The following is a 21,753-nucleotide window of genomic DNA, read 5'->3' on the forward strand; positions in this document are numbered from 1 at the left end:
GCGTTACCCTGTGCTTTGCACAGGGGAGCACTTTACCTTTTTTAACTGATACTGAGTATTGTAGCATTCCTTCCTAGTTAAGTCGTCCGTATATAATTCAATTCTTCGTATTTGCGCATGCGTCAATTGTGGGAAAAAGGACAGGTTGCTCTGCGACGACATTAATGAGCATTTCTACATTCTAATTTCTTCATATAGGAGAAGTATTTATTTTACACAAGAGCGCTCAACTAAGCTTATATTACATTTCTTGGATCTGAAGTGAAAGAAAGTAATAATTTTCCCACAATTGACGCATGCGTCACTTCAGATCGAAGAAATGTAATATAAGCTTAGTTCAGCACTCTCGTGTAAAATAAATCCTTCTCCTATATGAAGAAATTAGAATGTAGAAATGCTTTAATGTCGTCGCAGAGCAACCTGTCCTTTTTCCCACAATTGACGCATGCGCAGCACGCACCGCATGCGTTCACGGGACGCCTCTGACCACTACTTTTTATTTTGTCTTACTGTGCTATTATTACCATAAGGACACCAGAATCAACAAGAACAACAACAATCACAGATAAGTCAGTAAACAGCTCACAAACGTTTGTTAACAAAATACTAAAATAGATACTGACTCGAAAACCGTTATTTTTCAACATAATCCCTACCAACGTTGATACACTTATCCCATCGTTTTATCAGTCCCCCCAAAATTGCTGTTTCAGCCAAAGCCGCATCTCACGTTCAACATCTTCATCATCCACGAAAGGTTTGCCGCCACCGTGCGCACACTTTTCGTAAATTCAAACGATTATGCTGTAGGCTAAACTATGAGAACACACTAATGCAGTTGCTATGCTGTCTATTGTCTCTCGAATCATCTCCTCCAGCCGTACAATCTCCACGTACAGTCCTCGAGCACGGTCGCCATTTTAAAACTGAGCTGCCCATGCGTGCGTCTCCTATTTAGCGACTGCTAACTGAATATCATCAAACTGGATTGTGCTGCCACCTAATAACACCTTCAGAAACTATTCACTACTATTTTCAGCTATCCCACATCCATTTGCCGCCTACTTACTGACTTCCCCTCGTATATGCAGCAGTTAACCAGTGATCTTTATAGTGCCTTGCAAGGCGTCGATATATCAATGCACTTGCACGGATATCCATGAGTTCATTAACTCTTGTTTTGATTTGTAGAGATACTAAAGTGACGGGAAAAAAAAGTTACATTTCTCTACACCCTTACTATATTGTGTTCCTGCATATTGCTTAATTTGGAAACCTACACATTTCTCAATTGCAAAAAATACCCAGAAGTTCAGGCTGACCAATCAGATCATCGCATTTTCACAGGTTCGCAAAAAAATCTCATCTGGATTTTCGGTCGCAATCATAGACATCAACATATGCATGATCAAACTGAACGCTAACATGTTCTCGAATTTTCAAAATTAATCAAAGACCGTTACACTTTCCTCCCCCCCCCCCCGATCTTTCAAAAAAAAATCTTCATGAATATGTTACGTAAAAGGGCCGAAGGGGACTGAGGGAAAAGTTTGACCAAATCCATAATACCAGGGGGTTCTGATAGCATTTTGAATTATAGAAAGGCATGCACAGGGTCGTTGCTTGGCAATACAAACACGCCACTGTCCAACCACGTTCACGCCTCGCAAGATTCATGCATTGAATGAACATAGTGGCATACGCAAAGTACTTCGGGGCATGCAGTTCTGTATGGGGAGGAGGAGTTGGTTCGCTCCAAAGCAGTAGCAATACGTCATCATATGGCCAGAGGCTCCAGTACTAATGAAGCACTACTGGCAGGTCAATCAATAAAATATTAACACATGTTTTGCAATGAACCCCCTTCCTCATCCATCCCGTACGATTGGGGCGACCTCTGGCTATGGCCGGGTGGGAATTGCATTTTTTCATTCTGTAAAAAAATCTATCCTGTTCGGTTTTCCATGTCGAAACAGCGTAACAATGAAAAGTTTAAAACAATCACGCCGATTGTTTTTATATATAAATGAAAGATCGTTTTCATGCTATTTTTGGTTTCCATCTTTTCATTATTCATCCAAATTAACTGGCAAGTCTGTATTTTTTAACCAATATCGACAGCTTGGGTATTTTGTTTTCAGTCAGTGTGCCGCTTAATAGGCTAGAGTTCGTGTGTTGTACGTAACTTTGAAGCTAACCACACCACGTTGGATTTCACGTTAACGTCAGGTCACTAAACAAGCTCAAATTTAAAGGTCGCTATGGAATGAATAAGTCTACATATTGTTGTTTCGAAGGTCTTGTCAATGTGTTATACTGATAAGTCTGGAAAAGAATTTATTAGGCGCCTGCCCAGAAAAAAAAAAGTCAAATGGGGTTGACAATGGTTTCACTACATTCTCAAATTATATACTCGTGTATAGAGGCCTATATGGCAAGTACACTCTTGCGATTTATATATTACTATTTTTACGTAATTATTAGTATTATTCAAGCTTATGGGGACGTTTGGAATCTATTGTGCAGTTTTGTAACATATCGGTCGGAACTATTAGATATATTTTTTGCAATTGTTCATTTGAAGATGCCCCTACTAGGTAGCAGAATTTTTATATGTTGGCCAGAAGTAAAGTTCTCAGTTTACGGGTAACAAGGTTTTTGATACATTCACTTCAAATTTTGGTAATACTTCTTTTGTTGGTAGATACATTTAATGTGTAGTTTTCTAAGTCAATATGATGTCGCGGTAGAACTCATAAACCTTTCACAAAGGACTTTAAGACAAGCAAATTTTCTTATTCAAGTTTTGCTGGTTGAATACTAAAACGGGATGTGTCTTGCATGAATGCAACCATGCGGCACCTGGTGGCAGAAGTGAAATATAGAAACTGCGTATTTGTATTAGAGTCCAAGTGAAATATAGAGTTATTCATGACGTGTACATGACAAACACTCTTGCCTTCATGTGACTCTTTCTTCCCCCAACTTTTGCACATGCACTTAAATAGATATGTTACTGAGACACCACAATTGGTGCAATGCAACATCTAATCGAATATCAGATGCCTCTATACTTGATGTTGTTTGACAGCCAGTGATGTAACAGGACACGGTTCTGAACAATGTCAATTCCACACTAACATCAAAAGGAATGTTCTATTACACCAAATTTGAGTGTTTGTTCGACCACACTTGATGTTACTTTGCAGAACACTTTTTACGGTGTACAATTTGGTCTTGTCATGCATGTCATTACTAAATAAAGAAAAAGCATACTACAGTACATCATTTTGTTACCGAACAGAAATTAACCCTACAAGAATTAAAATGTTGGTTTATTTAGCATTTTGAAACCACTATGAACAAAAGTTAACGCAATATAATTAATTTGCATATTGCATCCCATAGTTCCGCACTGCATACTCTGAAAATGTGCATAATTTAGCAATAAATAGCGTGTTAAATTACAAAACATTATCATCTGAAGTAAATATAGAATGCAGTCCACGTAATTACAGTAAAGAGCTCAAGTGAACAACCGTGAAATTTTATTCGAGTAGAGCATTAAACGCCATTAAATTTGAAAGTCAAATTATTCTAAGTACGTTTGTGCTTCAATGTTCTATTATGTCAATGAAAGTGATGCGCATATTAGTGCATTGCGCATTCATGAAATTGCAACTGAAAGAGATCATGCTAGTACTAATTTTAACAAGCGAAGATATAGTAATGCTTGTTGGGCATTTAATTGTTTAACAGGATCTAATCACGAGATTTCAGCGCTTTAATTAGAAGTGTAAGAATATTTATGCTTTCCTTAATACATAGAAGAACGTAGATACTTATGGATTTTCAAAAGCAGTTTGTATTTCAACTTACTAGAAATAAGGAGTTTTAATAGATGTAATAATATGTCCTCCCCATTATATTTTATATATGATCTAGATAATTGTGGTCTATAAAGTTTTAATACATACAGGTGTGTCTGTCAGAAACTTGTTTTGTGTTCGGAAATTCTCGTGTAGCGTACGTAGATTGCCTGTTACACAAGAATCCTTGTAATTTGCCCGTTGATACTGAGAAAACTCTTACACAGGATGGGAAGTTGGCTAAGATGTGTATTACCGAAGTATTTATAATAAATTGAAACCATTGATGGAATTGGCCAATGATGATGAAATATGTCTTGTAATACGTACCTGTTGCAAGCAACCAGTCATGAAGATTATTTTGTATGGAAAGAATGTGCACGTGAGTATGTTTATAAAAAATACCACATATTTTGAAAGATATGTAGGTATATTTATATTGCATGTGTGTGAGAACTTTCAATTCACTTACTCTTCGCGATTAGCCAAAAGGTGCCAGAAAAGCGAAGTAAAATAAAGCAAATCAATCAATTCCAATTCACTTACCCTTTTTAGGGGTCTCGGGTTCGATACCCGGTGGAGGCACATAGTGGTTCGGATCCCACTTTAAACTGTAGGTCCAGTCCCGATTAGCCTTACTGTGCATAAAGTGGACTTAAAACACCAAATCAATCAATCAAAAAATCAAACCTTTTGTCCGAGCAAAATGTGCTGCTTGAATTTTTTACCATGCTATATCGATTTCCAATTTCTGGGTGGGGTGCGATCATGTAAATCATTAACCAAGAAGAGAAAACAACAACAACTAGACGGGGAAATCCTTCTCATTCCCCTTTAAAATAGCACCCAGGGTGTAGCCAATAGATAGAAATGTAACTGCCCGCTGGTGGAAGTATATCGCGATGAACAATATACAAAAAAAGTCTAAAGTATTAAAGACGAACTAAAAAAGAGTATAACTTTTCAATGTTTGCACGAAAGTATAGTATAACATTTCAAAGGCGATTTTAAAATGGGATTCTTTATTCCCACAGTTCTGCCTGTCAAATGTGTCTGCTTGGATTTTGTTTTTCGTGGTGTGAAATCCACAGGACATAAGATTTTTAGTTATTATAAGTCTCGGAAATCATTTTACTGCATCAACTTTTTAGACTGTGGTATGCGAACAGCGGTGTGTCCAAAATTTTGCAAGGGATGGTGTCGATGTGGTCTTAGATAGGGAGTTATATACTCTGTCCCATCTATCTGTGGAGTAAGCTAACGAAAACAAGTAGTAACGCGAGACGGCTCCACCAATGAACACGTAAGAGGGAATGGGATTGCGTGGAAGGGGAAAAGCGACTGCAGTTACCAGCCTTCCCAGCAACGTGTACTGCTTCGCTCCACCCACTCGATTCTTCTCTGCAGCTATGCACGGCCTTACTGGCACAGGATATAGGTTGTATGTTTCTTGTTAATGATACAATTGAAGACCAAAATTGGTAAACGCTGTAAGTGACAAAAAAATTGAATACCATTTTCCACGTCAAACTGTGAAATGTGCCATGCTTTATAATGTGGTAAACGTGAAAAGTGGCTGGTAGCCCTCTAAGGGCGTGTAGAGAGGTCGCTAATGTGAACGTCCCTGCGGGCTGATTTGGTAAACGATGGAAGTGCCAAGCGAGGTTACTGAAATTCTATTTATGTTATTATTTCAGGTACCAAAAGAGGTTTCACGTTGAGAGTGAGTGAAAATCGTAAACGTTGTAAGTGCCAGATATGTGGAAAAACATTTTTTGCGATTTCCCACCACTTTCGCTTTTGGCACTTACAACGTTTACCACTTTTAGTCCTCAATTCACCATATTCTCATTATCTTTTTTTGTAAAAAGAAAGTATGACTAAGGGGGTTTTGAATCCTCCATTGTGCACAATGGTTGTTTTCGACACTCACAGTTTACACAGTTTTATGAAAAATGAGGTTACGAATTTTATCCTATGCGCTTAAAATGACCTTGGAGGGGTTCAATTTCCGCTAACAGAAAAAGTAGTGTAATTGGTACTATAGGTGGGGCGATAAATGAAGAGGTTTTCGACTGAATAGAAATACTTAAAACTAAGGCAAAATGTCTATAAAATTTCATTTCTACTGTGTAAAACCTACGATTTTTGAAAAAAAAAAAAGCTTCCGAGAAAAGATGACCCCCTCAAATTGATGTGGCTAAACCTGAATTTGCCAAAGTTGCTGTTTACAAATTTGTTAAAAATATGGCTTTTCTCAATATTGTTTTAACTACACTTAAAACTAATCCAAGATGCTTTTAAGAGTTTTTTGATTATAGTGTGCTATTTTGTCTAATCCAAGATTTTTGTAAAAAAGCCCTCTGGAATTTCCCGTAAAATGTATAATTCCACGGGAATTTCCCGTAAAAAGTATAATTCCACGGGAATTTCCCGTAAAAACAAAATTCTCGGGAATTTCCCGTTTTTTTTCTCAGACCGAGTTTAGCTACATCTATAAAAAGCTGGATCTAACTATAATAGTTAATATTGTGAGAATAGTTGAAGAGTACAGACGTGTTGTTCCAGTGCTCCTCATATTATAGCTCTGTTTGGTTTGATATACTGAATTTCTTATTATTTATATTAAACATATTTCTAATATATTGAACAAGAATCTTATATTTTATATTAAAGAGTTTGATATTTGATACATCTAGTTGTAATTAGTTTATATTTAGAGTTTTGGCTTGCCACTGTTGCAATCTGTTTCTGTGTGTTATACAAGATCAATACACATTAGGTCATTGCCAGTGCTGACATGCAATTGTGGTAGGTCACTGTTTTCTGTGGATCAATACTTATTCTACCTTCGTGCACGTAAGCCATTGGCATTACAATTTGTCATAGTTTTATTAAGTATAAAATTTTGATTTGAAACCCAAGAAATCTGATATAATAAACCTAGGATAAAAATTAATAATATTAACATATTAAATATATACAATAATTATATAAAGTACACTGCTGAACCCAATTCATATTTTATATTAAATATAGAGTTTAATTTAAACCCCAAGAAATCTTATAACTAATAACAAAAATGCCAAATCAAAAATATTGTGATCAATGCAATATGAATATTTCTAGCTCTAATTGGGCTAGGCACCAAAAGAATTGTAATCCAGACAAATATAGAACTCCCACAAAAATATGCCCAAATTGTCATAGAAAATATAGTTTGGAATATTTCTTATATAAACATAAAAATAATTGTTCTGCACAGTTTTCTACATCTTCATCTGGTCTAAAAAGAAAACTTGAAACACCTATTAATTATAAACCAGCAAAGCAGCCACGCTATGCATCTATTCATAGTAGTTTTAATGGCCAACTAAGTGATTACCGTTTTATATCAGATCCAAAATGTGATATTAAGAATTTTTTGAATAATATAAATTCTGATGTGCAGGATATTCTAAATAAACAAAATAGCTCTTATAAATTATCTTTCAAATTATTTACACAATATAAGAAACCGAATGGAACAAAATTTACACACCCCCACATAACAGAAACTGTAGCTGTTTATTCAAATAGAAATTTTGATAAAATAATAATCAAGTTGATAGAGCAATTGAATATTAAACATTCTGAATTTGCTGCAAAAGAATCAGGATGGAGTTTATGTGGAAGTCCACACAAGTTATATATTAATATTTCTAAATTTAACCCACTACAAGGTTCGACATATGTGCCATTACCTGCTAATATTAAAAATAAAAAAGCCGTGGTTAACATAGAAAATAATGATGAGAAATGCTTTCTGTGCTGTATTTTAGCTGCTTTGTATCCAGTTTTAAGGAATCCTGAGAGAATAAGTTAATATAAAAAATATGAACATAATTTTGATGATGCAATGGAGGGATTAGAATATCCAATGTCTATTCAGAATATTGATAAATTTGAAAAAAAGGCCAGACATATCAATGGTAAACCATTATCTATTAATGTATTTATTTGTTCCACTGGTGCTGGGGATTGTTTGATAGCACCTCTCAGAATCAGTACACCTCATGATGATTCTGCTGTCCCGATTGATCTGCTCTTAATTGAAGAGGCTGGCACACACCATTACACTCTGATACATAATCTTGAAGCTTTAGTCAGAAAACAACAAGGCAAATCCAATACAATATTCAAGTTGTGTAGAAGATGTTTGACTGTATTTGATGGTAGAAAAATGGTGAATGGTGTTTGTGAAGAGAATGCAGAAATTGCTAAAAACAAGTCAATTGAACTTTTAAAATACTGTGGCAACCATAAACCTGTTCATATGGTGATGCCTAGTCCAAGTGAAAATGCCAAATTCAAAAAATTTGAAGCCTTGTTGGAACACCCAGCATATATACTCTGTGATTTTTAATCAAACCTCAAACCCCTTGCATTCTGCAGCCCAGATCCTGATGAATCTTCAATTACATCATACCAGTTACATGAGCCTTCTAGTTTTTATTATGTTGTTGTACAGGATGGTGTTGTTAGTGAAGAATATTTATACATGGGATCAGATGCCATCAAAGAATTTGCACATAGAATAGAAAATGAGTGCCATGACATATCATCTAATATGTTATTAAAATCAAAACTTATGATGCGTTTAACAAAAGAACAAATTCAAAATTTCAATAATACAGAAAAATGTCCGGTATGTGATTGTGAATTTTCAGATACAAATATCAAGGTGAAACACCATTCCCATACAAATGGTAAATTCTTAATAGCTCTGTGTAATAGTTGTAATATTAAGATCCAGAGACCAAAATTTGTCCCGATATTTTGCCATGGCGCATCTAATTATGATTTTCATCATCTGATCAGGTACGAGGGGTTTGACAAGCAGAATTTAAATATTTTAGCAGAAAATGATGAGAAATATATTGCTATTAGCAAGATAATTAAAGTTAATGGTGTTCCTATTCACTTAAGATTTCTTGATTCATATAGAATTTTGTCGGCTAGCTTGGCTACTCTGGCCAGTCAATTATCTGTGACATGTTTCCAAATCAGGACTTGAAATTAATTAAGCGAAAAGGTGTATACCCATATGATTATGTTACTGATTTTTATAAATTTGATGAGTGTGCTTTGCCACCACAAAAAGCATTCTACAGTAAACTCAGGGCATCCGAAATTACTGATGATGATTATCACCATGCTCAGTTGATGTGGGACAACTTAAAATGCCAGACATTTGGTGATTATCATAAGGCATATTTAAAACTTGATGTAACTCTTTTAGCCGATATACTTCAGGCATTTAGAAAATCTTCAATAGAAAATTATAAGCTAGATCCAATTTTTTTTATAGTGCTCCAGGTCTAGCATGGTCTGCAATGTTTTTAAACATTAAAATGAAGTTAAATTTAATCCAAGATCAAGATATGTAACTATTTATGGAACAGTGTATAAGAGGAGGCATGGTGCAATGTTCTCAGAGATATGCCAGAGCTAATAATAAATATATTTCTGATTATGATCCAGAATTGCCATCAAATTATATACTTTATGTGGATGCTAACAGTTTATATGGGTATGCTATGATGGATAAATTGCCATATGCAGGGCTTGAGTGGGTTGAAAATTTTAGTATTGGGGATCTTCAGGATTTTGATGACAGTAACTATGGCCTGTTCTTAGAAGTTGATCTGATAATTCCTGAAGATTTACACAACAAATTTTCTGATTTGCCCCCAATTTCTGAGGTTGAGTGTTCACCTAATTCTAAACAAAAAAAGCTAATGATGACTCTGGATCCATAACAGGATTATGTAATATATTACAAAAACTTGCAGTTTCTGATGCGTCATGGTGTTAAAGTAACTAAGGTTGGGAAAGTTTTGAGGTTCAGGCACTCAAGATGGTTGAAACCATATATTGATACGAATACCGAGCTTCGAACATCTGCAGTAAGCCAATTTGATAAAACTTTGTTTAAATTAATGGTAAATTCAGTATATGGCAAAACTATAGAAAATGTTAGAAAACATACTGATGTTAAATTTGTTACCGACCCCAGCCGGAGCAAAAAAATTAGTGGCAAAGCGGGATTTCAATTATAGAAGAATTTATGATGACAATATGGCACTTTTTAATATGAAAAAAACAAAAATTAAGTTTGATAAACCTATTTATGTAGGGGCGGTGATATTAGAATTGGCAAAATTACATATGTTAAAATTATAATATGATGTGTTGAAACCTTTTTATGGTGATTGTGTAAAATTAATGTATATGGACACAGATAGTTTTATTCTTGATATTCAAACAGAAGATGTTTATGAAGATATATCACATCCTGAATTAATTAAATATTTTGATACTAGTGAACATTCAAAGATTCAAACCCACAACAAAAAGGTGCCTGGCAAGTTAAAAGATGAGACCCTTTGCGATGTTATTTTAGGATTTGCTGGGTTAAGAGCTAAAATGTATAGTTTTAAAACATGTAGTGGTGCTGTTGCCAAAAAAGCTAAGGGCATTGGTAGAGATACTGTAGACAAAGAGCTTGAATTTGAAGATTACAAAAATTGTCTCAAGTCACAGAAGTTAATTAAAACATCAGAAAATAGAATTCAGAGTGTGGATCACTTGTTAACTAGCAATATTGTAAGAAAAGTAGCTCTAGACCCACATGACGATAAGAGATGTATTTTATCATGTGGCACACATACTTTACCGTGGGGACATTTTGACTTGAGAAGTGGTAATGAATGCCCAATTACAGAGCATGATTTAAAATAAATAAAACATGCCAATCAATTTATTTGGATTTAAAAAAAAAGCTATTATTGACCTGCCGACACCAGCACCCTCTCCTGATATAATATCTAAACTAAGTGGTTTGCTAATTATTCATCTCAATAGCATACTTACAGATGTTGATGATAAAACAGGTAAAACATTATACATATTTAACAATAATTTAAATCATTACCAATTTCCTGTAGGTGGTCAATTACAATTTATTACAACTCCCGAGGGTGACGTCAAAATTTCAGTAGGGAGAAATATTTATAGAATTAAGCACTAAAACATGATTTCTGACACTGTATATACCTTCTCTGCTAGTGATTGTTTATATATTGAGGTCCCGGGATATTATGACAAACTTATACCTTTTTTTATAGAATTAAGAATTAGATATTTTATAATAAATAACCACTAAAACAAAAAATAAAAATGCCTAATGATATATTTGGCCATACAAGACATGAAGATCACAGTGATGAGATTCTGATGCTTGATGTCAGAGTTAAAAAATTAAGAAGTGATTTACAAGTTTTACAAACCACACTCAATGCCAGTCTTCAACTAGAAATTACTAATTTACAATCACAATGCATGGACCCTCTTCTTAAAATTGATTTAGAACTTAAATTATTGCTTCAAAAATATACTGATTTGGCAACATTGGATAATTTTCAAAATTTAGAGGAAGCTGTAGCAACTCTTCAAGCTAAATTAAAAACTCAGGCTACCAACTCTGAGAAATTGAAACAACAACTAGAAGAGCAGATTAGTAGTGTCCAGACACAGCTCCAAACAATTGTCAAAAGAAAAAAGTCACAAGAAGATTTTGATCTAGTAATTTCTACTATTAAAGAACAAATTCAATCACTACAAATACCTAATCTCGACCCCTTGAACAATGCCATAGCCGAGGTTAAAGAAAAAATTGAGACACTTGAAACTTTTATGAACAACTTACCATCTTCTGATGCTCTGAGTGCTATAACTCGTAGTGTTGCCAACATCAAACTGCAACTTGAAACATATGAAGATTTTGGAAAAATTCAGAGTACCATAACTCACCTTGAGGGTACCATAGCAGCAGTACAAAGTGATTTGACAAATGTACAAGAAACTCTAGAATCTCGCTTACCTGGTATTGTAGATACTCTTGTCAGTGTTCAGCAACAGATTACCAAACTTGAAAACCTCAACACCGAATCTGAGCTATCTCATTTTCATCACTTGATCGATGATATCCAAACAAAACTTGAAATTTTACAACAATCGACACCTACTCAGGCAGACATAACCCTGCTCCAAGATGCTATGCGTAGTGTGGCTGACGCTAGTGAATTAAATAGTGTAAAATTAGCACTTGAATCTTTGCAGAATACTGTATCCAATCTGCCTACATCACAGGAACTTAAAAATATTAAAAGAGCTGTGAATCGCATACTAAAATCAGAAGATATCAAGAATATCCAGACAGAGATCAAACAGCTTACTCAGACAGTGGCCACTCTACCAACCAATCAACATATTAATGAACTGCATGCTCTATTTGAGGATATCAGAATACAAGTTCATGATCTTACAACTCAAAGTTCAAAATTAGCTATTGTTGAAAATCTACAGCAAATTGTAGCTAATATCAAGCAACAACTAGGGACCATCGAATCCAACCAAGCAAATACTCTGTCTATTTTTGCCACGCAACTTCAAGAGATTGTCCAACAATACAAAAAACTTGCTGTGGACATAAGAATAAAACCAGGTCACGATGAGATTGTTAGGACTATCAACGAGCACCTTGAAACTGTAACAAGTAGATTGCTTACAGCAGAAAAAGAAATAACTGGCCTAATGGAGAATCCTAAGCATACAGTAATCCTTGAATTAAACAGTATCCCCAACAAAGAATATGATTCACCATTTACACCAGGTGGTAAAATGTATAAGCTGTCCCCTGCACAATTTTATTACCAGTTTTTAGTTGGAGGCACACTTAGACCAATTAAGATCAAATATTGGTTACAACGACAAGCACACCACTACCCTACCTTATCAATAACTAATGCTGACAACAAACCAAAGGTCACCAGTGTAGAGTTAGAGGATTTTACAGATCCCAATACATTAGAAACATCTTATGCTGACGATGATGGATCTTTGCAATTTAATATACAAATAGGAGACAAATTATATTTAGAAAATCCTGTAGTATCAGCTGCTGAACACCCTATAGTTGCAATATTCTTGTTTACATACTATGTCTAGACAAATTATTGTTGATGAATTACACAAACCAGCCAGACATAACTATAAGCGACTGCCAGTAGTTACAAAAGGCATAGATGATTTATGGCAGTGTGATTTGGTGGAAATGTCACCTCATGGGGGACAGCTGAAAAACTTACACAAGGTCAACAAAGGATACAAGTATATACTTACTGTCATAGATACATTTTCAAAATTTGCCTGGGCATTGCCGCTCAAATCTAAGACTGGAAAATGTGTTACAGAAGCTTTTAGGACAATTATTAATCAGAGTGGAAGATCACCACGCTATCTACAAACAGATAATGGCAAAGAATTCTATAATTTGGTGTTCCAACAATTTATTAAAAACCATTCAATAAAACATTACTCGAGTTACAGTGATCTCAAAGTTTCTATTGTAGAAAGATTCAACAGAACTCTAAAAAATCATATGTATAAACAATTTACCCTTCAAGGTAATTATAAATGGCTTACTATTCTACCAGAACTTTTAGATAAATATAATAATTCAGGTCACACTACAATCAACATGAAACCCTCTGAGGTAACTTCATCTGATGAGCAAAAATTGATCAGTACTGTTTATTATCCTAGATACCAACCAACAACTAGAAAAGCTAAATACAAAGTTGGTGATCAAGTAAGAATTAGCAAATATAAGCACTTATTTACAAGAGATTTTACCAGAAACTGGAGTACTGAATTATTTACAGTGGATCAAGTTAAACCTGGGACTCGTAATACATATATAATAAAAGATCACCGAGGAGAAATTCTCAAAGGCAGGTTTTATGAAGAAGAACTCAACAAAACTAAGCAGAGAGACACATATCTTTTAGAAAAAGTTATTCGCAAAAAAGGCAATAAAATACTGGTGAAATGGCTAGGACTCCCAGAACACAGCTGGATCGAGGCAGACAAAGTGATACTATGAACACCTGGGATGTTATAAAAAGACTACCAGATCCTGAACAGCAGAATAAGAGAAATGGCAAACTGCTGCCTGATAATATTAGATGTCTTATTGTTGGACCATCGGCTTGTGGTAAAACTACACTAATGATTGATAATTTTTTATTGGCACCCAACTGGTTAGATTGGAAAAACAGGCATTTGTATGTCTTCTCTAAGAGCTTGGAACAATTAAAATATCAGCAGTTGATGAAGATATATGATGGACTGGATATAGCCACTTTTGAATCAGATGTTAAACCACTTCATGAATGTCTCGATAACTCTGTTGTTGTGTTTGATGATATTATATTGGAAAACCAAAACAAGGTTAGACATTTTTTTACACAGGGCCGACACAAAAACATAGATTGCTTCTACCTGGCACAGACTTTTTCTAAAATACCAAAACAATTAATAAGAGACAACAGCAATTTTATATGTGTGTTTCATCAAGACCATACTAACCTCAAACACATACTTGATGAATATGTAGGTGGTGACTTGAGCTACAATAATTTTTCTAAGTTTTGCAGTAGGTGCTGGAACCAAGATAGTTATGGGTTTGTCACAATTGATATGACAAGAAAACCTAATAGTGGTAAATATAGAAATAAAATTAACAATTTTCTAGACATTGAAACATATATAAATAACCATGAAAAGACCAATTATTGATGATCTTAAATTAAGAGACTATCTTGTAAAAAGATTTAAGGGATGGAAAGTAGAGAACAGAGGTATCTATGAACAACACAAGCGCACAGAACAGCCGATTATTGATGCTATTAGTGAACTAGGTAAAAATATCAAAACTGTTACAAAGCAGAATCAAAATTTGATCACAGAGCTTGTACCTGTAGCTGCTAGGAACATATTAGATTATCCAATCACCCCACTTTCTAGTATTCATACACCTAGTCCTGTTGCTCCTCGAAGAATTGAAGCTACTCAGGATCCTATTGAATTGGGTCTTCTTGCTCAGAAATATTTAAGCACACCTAAAGACAACAAAGATGAGGTTTTTGGTTTATATGCCGACACAGAGGTTGATGGTAGCATCATACATAGAATTGGCAATTTTAGGGTAACATTTATGGGAGATGATCTAATTGTATATTCAGAATCTCAGCTTGGAGAAAGAGGTGCTTTTGTTAAGTATCCTGGAACACCTGGATTATGGGAACTGATGACTCGGAAGAGACCTGGCAACTATACAGATCAAGATTATGAGCACTACAAAGAAATATTAATAAAATCAGATGCTCTATACCAGAACAATGATTCCACACAAAAAAGAGTCAAGTCTAGCAGTGGAGCAAAATACAACAACTTAATCAAACCCATATGGTCACAGATCAAGACAGGTAGTGGGATCAAACAGTACAACACATTGCCTAAAGAATTTGTCTGGGTTGACGATGTCAGGAAACTTGTAGATAGATTGCTGGTGATAGCTGGTGAAGAAAATGCCGGTAACCACAATTTTTAAAATGAAAAAGTTGGAATTATGGACATGATAAGCACCAAATTGTCTAATTTTATAGTGAATGACACTAAGGGCTTTTGGATATCTTATAAAAATTATTAATACTCTACCCCCCAAATTTTGGAATATCTCTGAGGGTCGGGGGCTGGTTAATGACATCATAAACAAGCTGCCATTTGAGCTACACATACCAGGCTATCAGTATTGTGGTCCAGGTACCAAACTAGACCATCGACTAAACAGAGGAGACCCTGGTGTTAATCCTCTAGATGCTGCTTGCAGAGACCATGACATAGCATACAACACACATACCGACCTTGACAAGCGACATGTGGCAGACAAAAAATTAGAAGAAACTGCATTTGGTAGATTTGTAAGCAAAGATGCTTCTTTGGGTGAGAGAATAGCAGCATTGGGGACCACCATAGCTATGAACACCAAAAAAAACTCGGGTGGGGGTTGTAATAAATTAAATAAATTAGCTACAATTTAATTGTGATAGTTAATCCCAGAATATGTATATAATAAACCTACAATGAAGGCCAAGGGTGTTATGTATCAGATACCTTATGCAGGTCTTAAATCTCTTAAAACTATTGATAGTCTTCTAACCAAAAAGCAGCGCAAGAAAAAAAGCTCTTGTCTTGCCAAAGGACATGGTATGAAATTGTTACTTAGTACTCCACAATTACAAAAATTACAGCAATCTAGAAAAAATCACATATAGGTGGATTCATATTTAGTATCCCAGCTATTTTAGCAGCTTTGGGGGCTGTGGGGAGCTTGGCTGGGGGATCAGCTGCCATAGCAAAAACAGTAATAGATGCCAAGAAAAATAAGGCAGAATTAGATGAACAAAAGCGCCATAATCTTGCCATGGAAAAACAAGGCAAAGGTGTTAAGAGAGCCATGAATAAGTTTAAAAAAACAAGAGCCGCTTACAAACCAAGATATTGAAGCTTTAATCAAGCCACTGGGCATCAAAAATTTTAGAGGTGTGTACATGTCTGATTCTTTACCAGAACAACCACTCAACAAAGAGTGTGGGATAGTTAATTTGGATAAGTACAAAAATCAGGGTACTCAATGGATTTGTTATCTTAAATATTTAAACAATGAGGCATTTGTGTTTGATTCATTTGGAGGTGTTCCACCTGAGAATTTAGTAAAATATCTAAAATCAACTAATCTTTATTATAATAATACCCGTGTTCAAAATTTCAAAGATATTAATTGTGGACATCTATGTTTATCTTTTCTTAGATATCTGTCTCAAATAAATAAACCATCAATTGAAAATTTTCAAAAAGCTTTGTGGTATCTAAAACATCATGGGAGTATTCCATCTCACCAGCCAAAATTCAATATTGAAACTTAAACTACATGATGATATAGTATATACCAAAACAATAGCTCTTAGAGCATTCTATGACATGTATTTGATCCCTAATATTACACACCACAACAACACAATCACAGTTGGTGACCAAAAAATTGTCATTACTCCAGGCCAGTATAATTTGTCTACTTTAAATGCTCAGTTACCTAGAGGTATATTGTTAACTCAAAATTCTGTTACTCACAGAGTAGAAATTGTGTCTGCTACAGAAACAGTAGATCTGGATACTATAGGAGAGCTATTAGGATTCGAGAACAACACAAAACTTGAACCAGCCATTAAACACACTGCTATTAATATACCTAAATTCCTAGCCATAGAAACTCTAAATATTCACTGTAATGTGGCCGATGGTATGATCACCAAATCAAATGGCATAGGCACTCACAAACAAACTGGCATTATTGCAACATTCAAACCTAACTCTGAATTTATGGAACCGATCATCTACACTCCATATTATATTTTCCTGTGTGCCATAATAGAATAGATTATATTGAGTTGATGGTCACTAATGAAAAAGAAGAATTAGTTGATTTTGCTGGAGCCACAACAACTGCTATCATAGAAATTAATATTTAAATAAAAATACATACAAAAATAAATAAATAAATAAATAAAATGGAAAATATTGAGAGTTATGAGTTACAATCATTCCCCCCAAACCGGAGGACCTTTGCAAATTTAAATCAAGCCAACACAGAGATTGAGGTTGACCTTGATGTAGGAGATGGATTTATACACCCTCACAGAGCAGATCTTTATATTAAATTTGATGTTGTAAAACTCGATGGTACAGATTATCCAGCTAACACAAATATAAGATTGGTAGACAATTTTGTGCCACATCTGTTCTCTGAAATTGAGATTAGAAAACATGGTGTTGTTATAAACAGAGTAGACTACCCTGGTATTACCTCTACAGCTTTGGCCACACTAAAATTATCCAAAACAGAGGCATCATACTACAAAATAGGTGGATTTGAGGCTGGTGATAAAATAATATCTAAGAGTCACACAGTATTGTTTCCTATGCGCCTATTGCCAGGATTCTTCTCAGATTACAAAGAAATTATGTGGAAGGGTGGTTTAAGAATTACATTTAGAAGATCTGCCAATGATAATAATGCTTTGCTGAGGTATAGTACATTAAACTCTACTGGGGCAGCTCTGCCTAATACCCTACCTGATGAAGGTAAATGCCTTATTCAGACTATGGAGCTAAGAATTCCAGTAGTTGAATATGAAGCTAGTTATGCTCTTAAATACAAAGCAGATATCCTAAAAAATCCACAGGTGCCTTTACAATTTTATACATATCAATGTGTGCAGAAGCCTGCCACTGGTAGCTATTATGAATTTGATGCTACAAACTCATTCTCCAGTATACAATATGACATGCCAGATTTTGTGGTGGTACTGTTTCAAACTGGAAGACACAATAATCAGGAAAAAAATTCAAGTAAATTTGATAACTGCAACATCAAGAACATTTATCTTAAAAATGGCAGAAATGAGGTATTTCCTAGAGAAAATTATAATTTAAACATGTCCAAGGATGATTTTCTTAAATTATATGAGGCATTTACAGCATTCAAAAGGGTCACAATTGGGAATACTGACCTGTATTACTCACCAGATGAATTCAAAACACAGAGACCCATGTTTGTCATCAACACCTCAAAAAGAAAACAAGTTGTGGTTAATGACAGGACAAACATTAAAATTATCTGTGAATTCCATGATACACTCCCTGATGACACCATATGTAGTGTTATTCTTATAGGTGAAAAATCATATGTTTATGATGTAAGAAATGAGAGAGTTACAGAGCAATTCTAGAAGACCTCTCCATATTACATTGTCTTAGTATTAGATAAACAAGTTGTATCTAGTCTTGAATTAAAATATTTGGGTCAACATATTAACATAATAATATAAAAATATTTTGAATAATTATTTACTGTACTACTGTATAATCAAAAAACTTTTAACACCATCTTGGCTTAGTTTTAAGTGTGGCCAAACCAAATATTATATAAGTCATATTTTTAACAAATTTATAAACAACAATTTGGCAAATTCAGGTTTAGCCACATCAATTTGAGGGGGTCATCTTTTCTCGGAAGCTTTTTTTTACAAAAATCGTAGGTTTTACACAGTAGAAATGAAATTTTATAGACATTTTGCCTTAGTTTTAAGTATTTCTATTCAGTTGAAAACCTCTTCATTTATCGCCCCAGCTATAGTACCAATTACACTACTAGAAAAAGATGTGATAACACCCACGAAACTTGAATATCAAGAATAATATATTGTAAGTGACAAGCAAAAATAATGCACTACACCACTATGATCCAGTCTATGATGTAAATGAGGACATACACTACAGATCAGCAAAGACGATAAAAAATGTGCTACAACAAGGATAGGAATGAGACGGAACCACATAAGAGAACAACGTGAAGAGTCGCTTGACTTGGAAAGATATTTTGCTCCCTGGATCATTCCCGCTTGCATTATGTTAATACGACCGTGCGTCTTATTAAAATATTCAAGTTTCAATTTACAAGGGACGCCATCTTTGCGAGATAAATCTTGCTGGATAATTTATAATTTCGTGAATAATTAAGATTTCATATGAGGTTCGGCGTGAGACTTGGGCAGATTCATACGTTCAAAGGAGATTTCTTGTTCTCGTCTTCAGGTCAGAGTCCCAGACTAGGAAATGAAAACAAACTAAGGTTTTAAATTTGATTTGTACATGCCTCTTGATTCAGAAAACGTATAGGGCACTTGTGGAAGTCCACGTCGTACAGAAATTGCTTTGATGGTGCTGCCATCTATAGTAATGGATCGAGGGTACGATTTGACTAAGAAATCTCTCTCTATGACGTAGTCTACAGTGGTAGAAGGTGTGTCTGTGTTGTAAATCACGTGTTAACTTCTACAGGATTTTTTTACAAGCAGTCTTTTACATTTTTAAATACATAATGGATATAATCTATTAACAATGTGAAGTAAAGTGTTGAAGATTAGGTATCATTCGTGATATGAAATGCCCTTTTATCGCACTTTTAGTAATGCAATTCAAAGGAACAATATATTAAATAAGTTCTAACTGAATAAAAAACCATCGAAAGTGTAAATTTGTTAGTCAGTAACAATTAGTATGCGCCTAAATATCATGCAAACGTGCATATTTGGACTGAAAGAACATTTATTTTTCTATCTAGTTCTGTTATTTGGTGAGGGCTGACTGGAGGCAATTCCATTCCTTCTAAACACGTAGGTTGTATGAGAAAAATTTGATTGGTAATATGTATGCATCGAACTGTACCTTTACTGTTGAGAAAAGGCGACTCAAAAATTTTCAAACATCGCTAACTATGTAACCACAGTCAAAACCTTAAAATGATTTAGGGATTTATCATAGTAGTGGAAAGAATTACAATGATAAAATAAAATGTGCAAGAAAATGTACATTATTTTTGTGCGATAGCATGCAGAAGTGGAAGTAAGTTTGCTTGCTTCCTCAAAGTCAACAAGCAGAGCAGCGCCACTATCGTCGGTTCCCGCAACTAAGAGTACTGCTTCATCACGGTCTTGCATTGAAATACCCGGTTTGCTATCATCGTGCCATACATATGAATCTTTCCTTTGAAACGGAAGTAAACTTGCATGTTACAGCTCACCTGAGGTATTAACTCAAAGTGTTTACTCGAGTGGAAACTCTAGAGATATCAATGCAAACTGAATATTCCTTCCTTTAGTCAAGAAATGAATATTGTATAGGATTTGTATAAAGAGTAGTGGAAGGGAGGGAAAGTCGTCTTACTTAGTAAGGCATTCGAATTGATTCATGGGACCAATTGCATGTTGACACCTCCTCAGAGTTCTCTTTATACAAATAGAATTTCCATTTTTGAATATGGGACGAGGATATTTATGTCCTACTGGAATTGCATATTTATTCATCGTGCAAACATTCAGAATTTTACTACCAAATTGCCTTCGTAGGAGGCGTTTGAAACGGTCTTGTAATTTTTTTTTAAGATTTACTTTGAAACATGCTCTGATGAAAGTTGCACTCGTTGTGACTTCAACTTGTATGGTCTGTAAGGTTATACGCCGATGAGTTAATACAAAATATACTTGTTTGAGATTATATGTTAACGCATATGGTATTAAAGTTCACGAACTATATCTTCATGGATGAACTTTGATTGATTGATTCATTTACTTCGCTTTTCCGCCACGTTTGGCTAATCGCGAAGATGATGGTGAGTGATGATATGATGAGCAGTAGCAAGGGGAGGAGCTACTGTGCGTCTTCTCCTTGTAAGAGCCGTCGACCAATCAAACGGTGAGGAAGTTTGAAATACATAAATACATGTGTGGGTGTGTCATATACATGGCATTTTCACCCACCATTGAGACTTGTACAGCCTCAACGGTGCATGCTGTGGTAAAAAATTCAACCACTTTTAGATTGAAACATTCAACAACATTCCCTTCTTTCAATTTTTCCCTCCATGCACTAATAATGGGTTTGACGTATGGAACCGGAATTTTGAATCATCCTGCATTCCCAACAGACCTTGATAATTAAGAATTTGAGGTAAGCTTAGAAGATCCACGATCATAAGACCCTTGATGATGATCTACTCAATTCTTTATTCGAAAAATTTGAGAAGCGCTATATTGTTTAACAAAAATCGATATTCTTCTATTGTTTATATATATAAAAATGGATGTATGTGTGTGTGTGTGGGTGGGTGTGTATGTTTGTTTGTTCCGGCATAGCTCTCGAACGCCTGGAGCAATTTCAACCAAACGTGGTACACGTATCACTTGCAATCTGGAAATAATACTTTGGGAGTAAGACACGCCTGGTACCCCTAGGGTGGGGTGGGAAGGGGTGACATGTAAAAATAATCGAAAACCACAGATATTAAATTCCGCACAAACAGACATCCGTGACTCTATGC

Source organism: Lepisma saccharinum, chromosome 21 (genome assembly GCF_977018435.1).
Source record: "Lepisma saccharinum chromosome 21, izLepSacc3.1, whole genome shotgun sequence".
NCBI lineage: Eukaryota > Metazoa > Arthropoda > Insecta > Zygentoma > Lepismatidae > Lepisma > Lepisma saccharinum.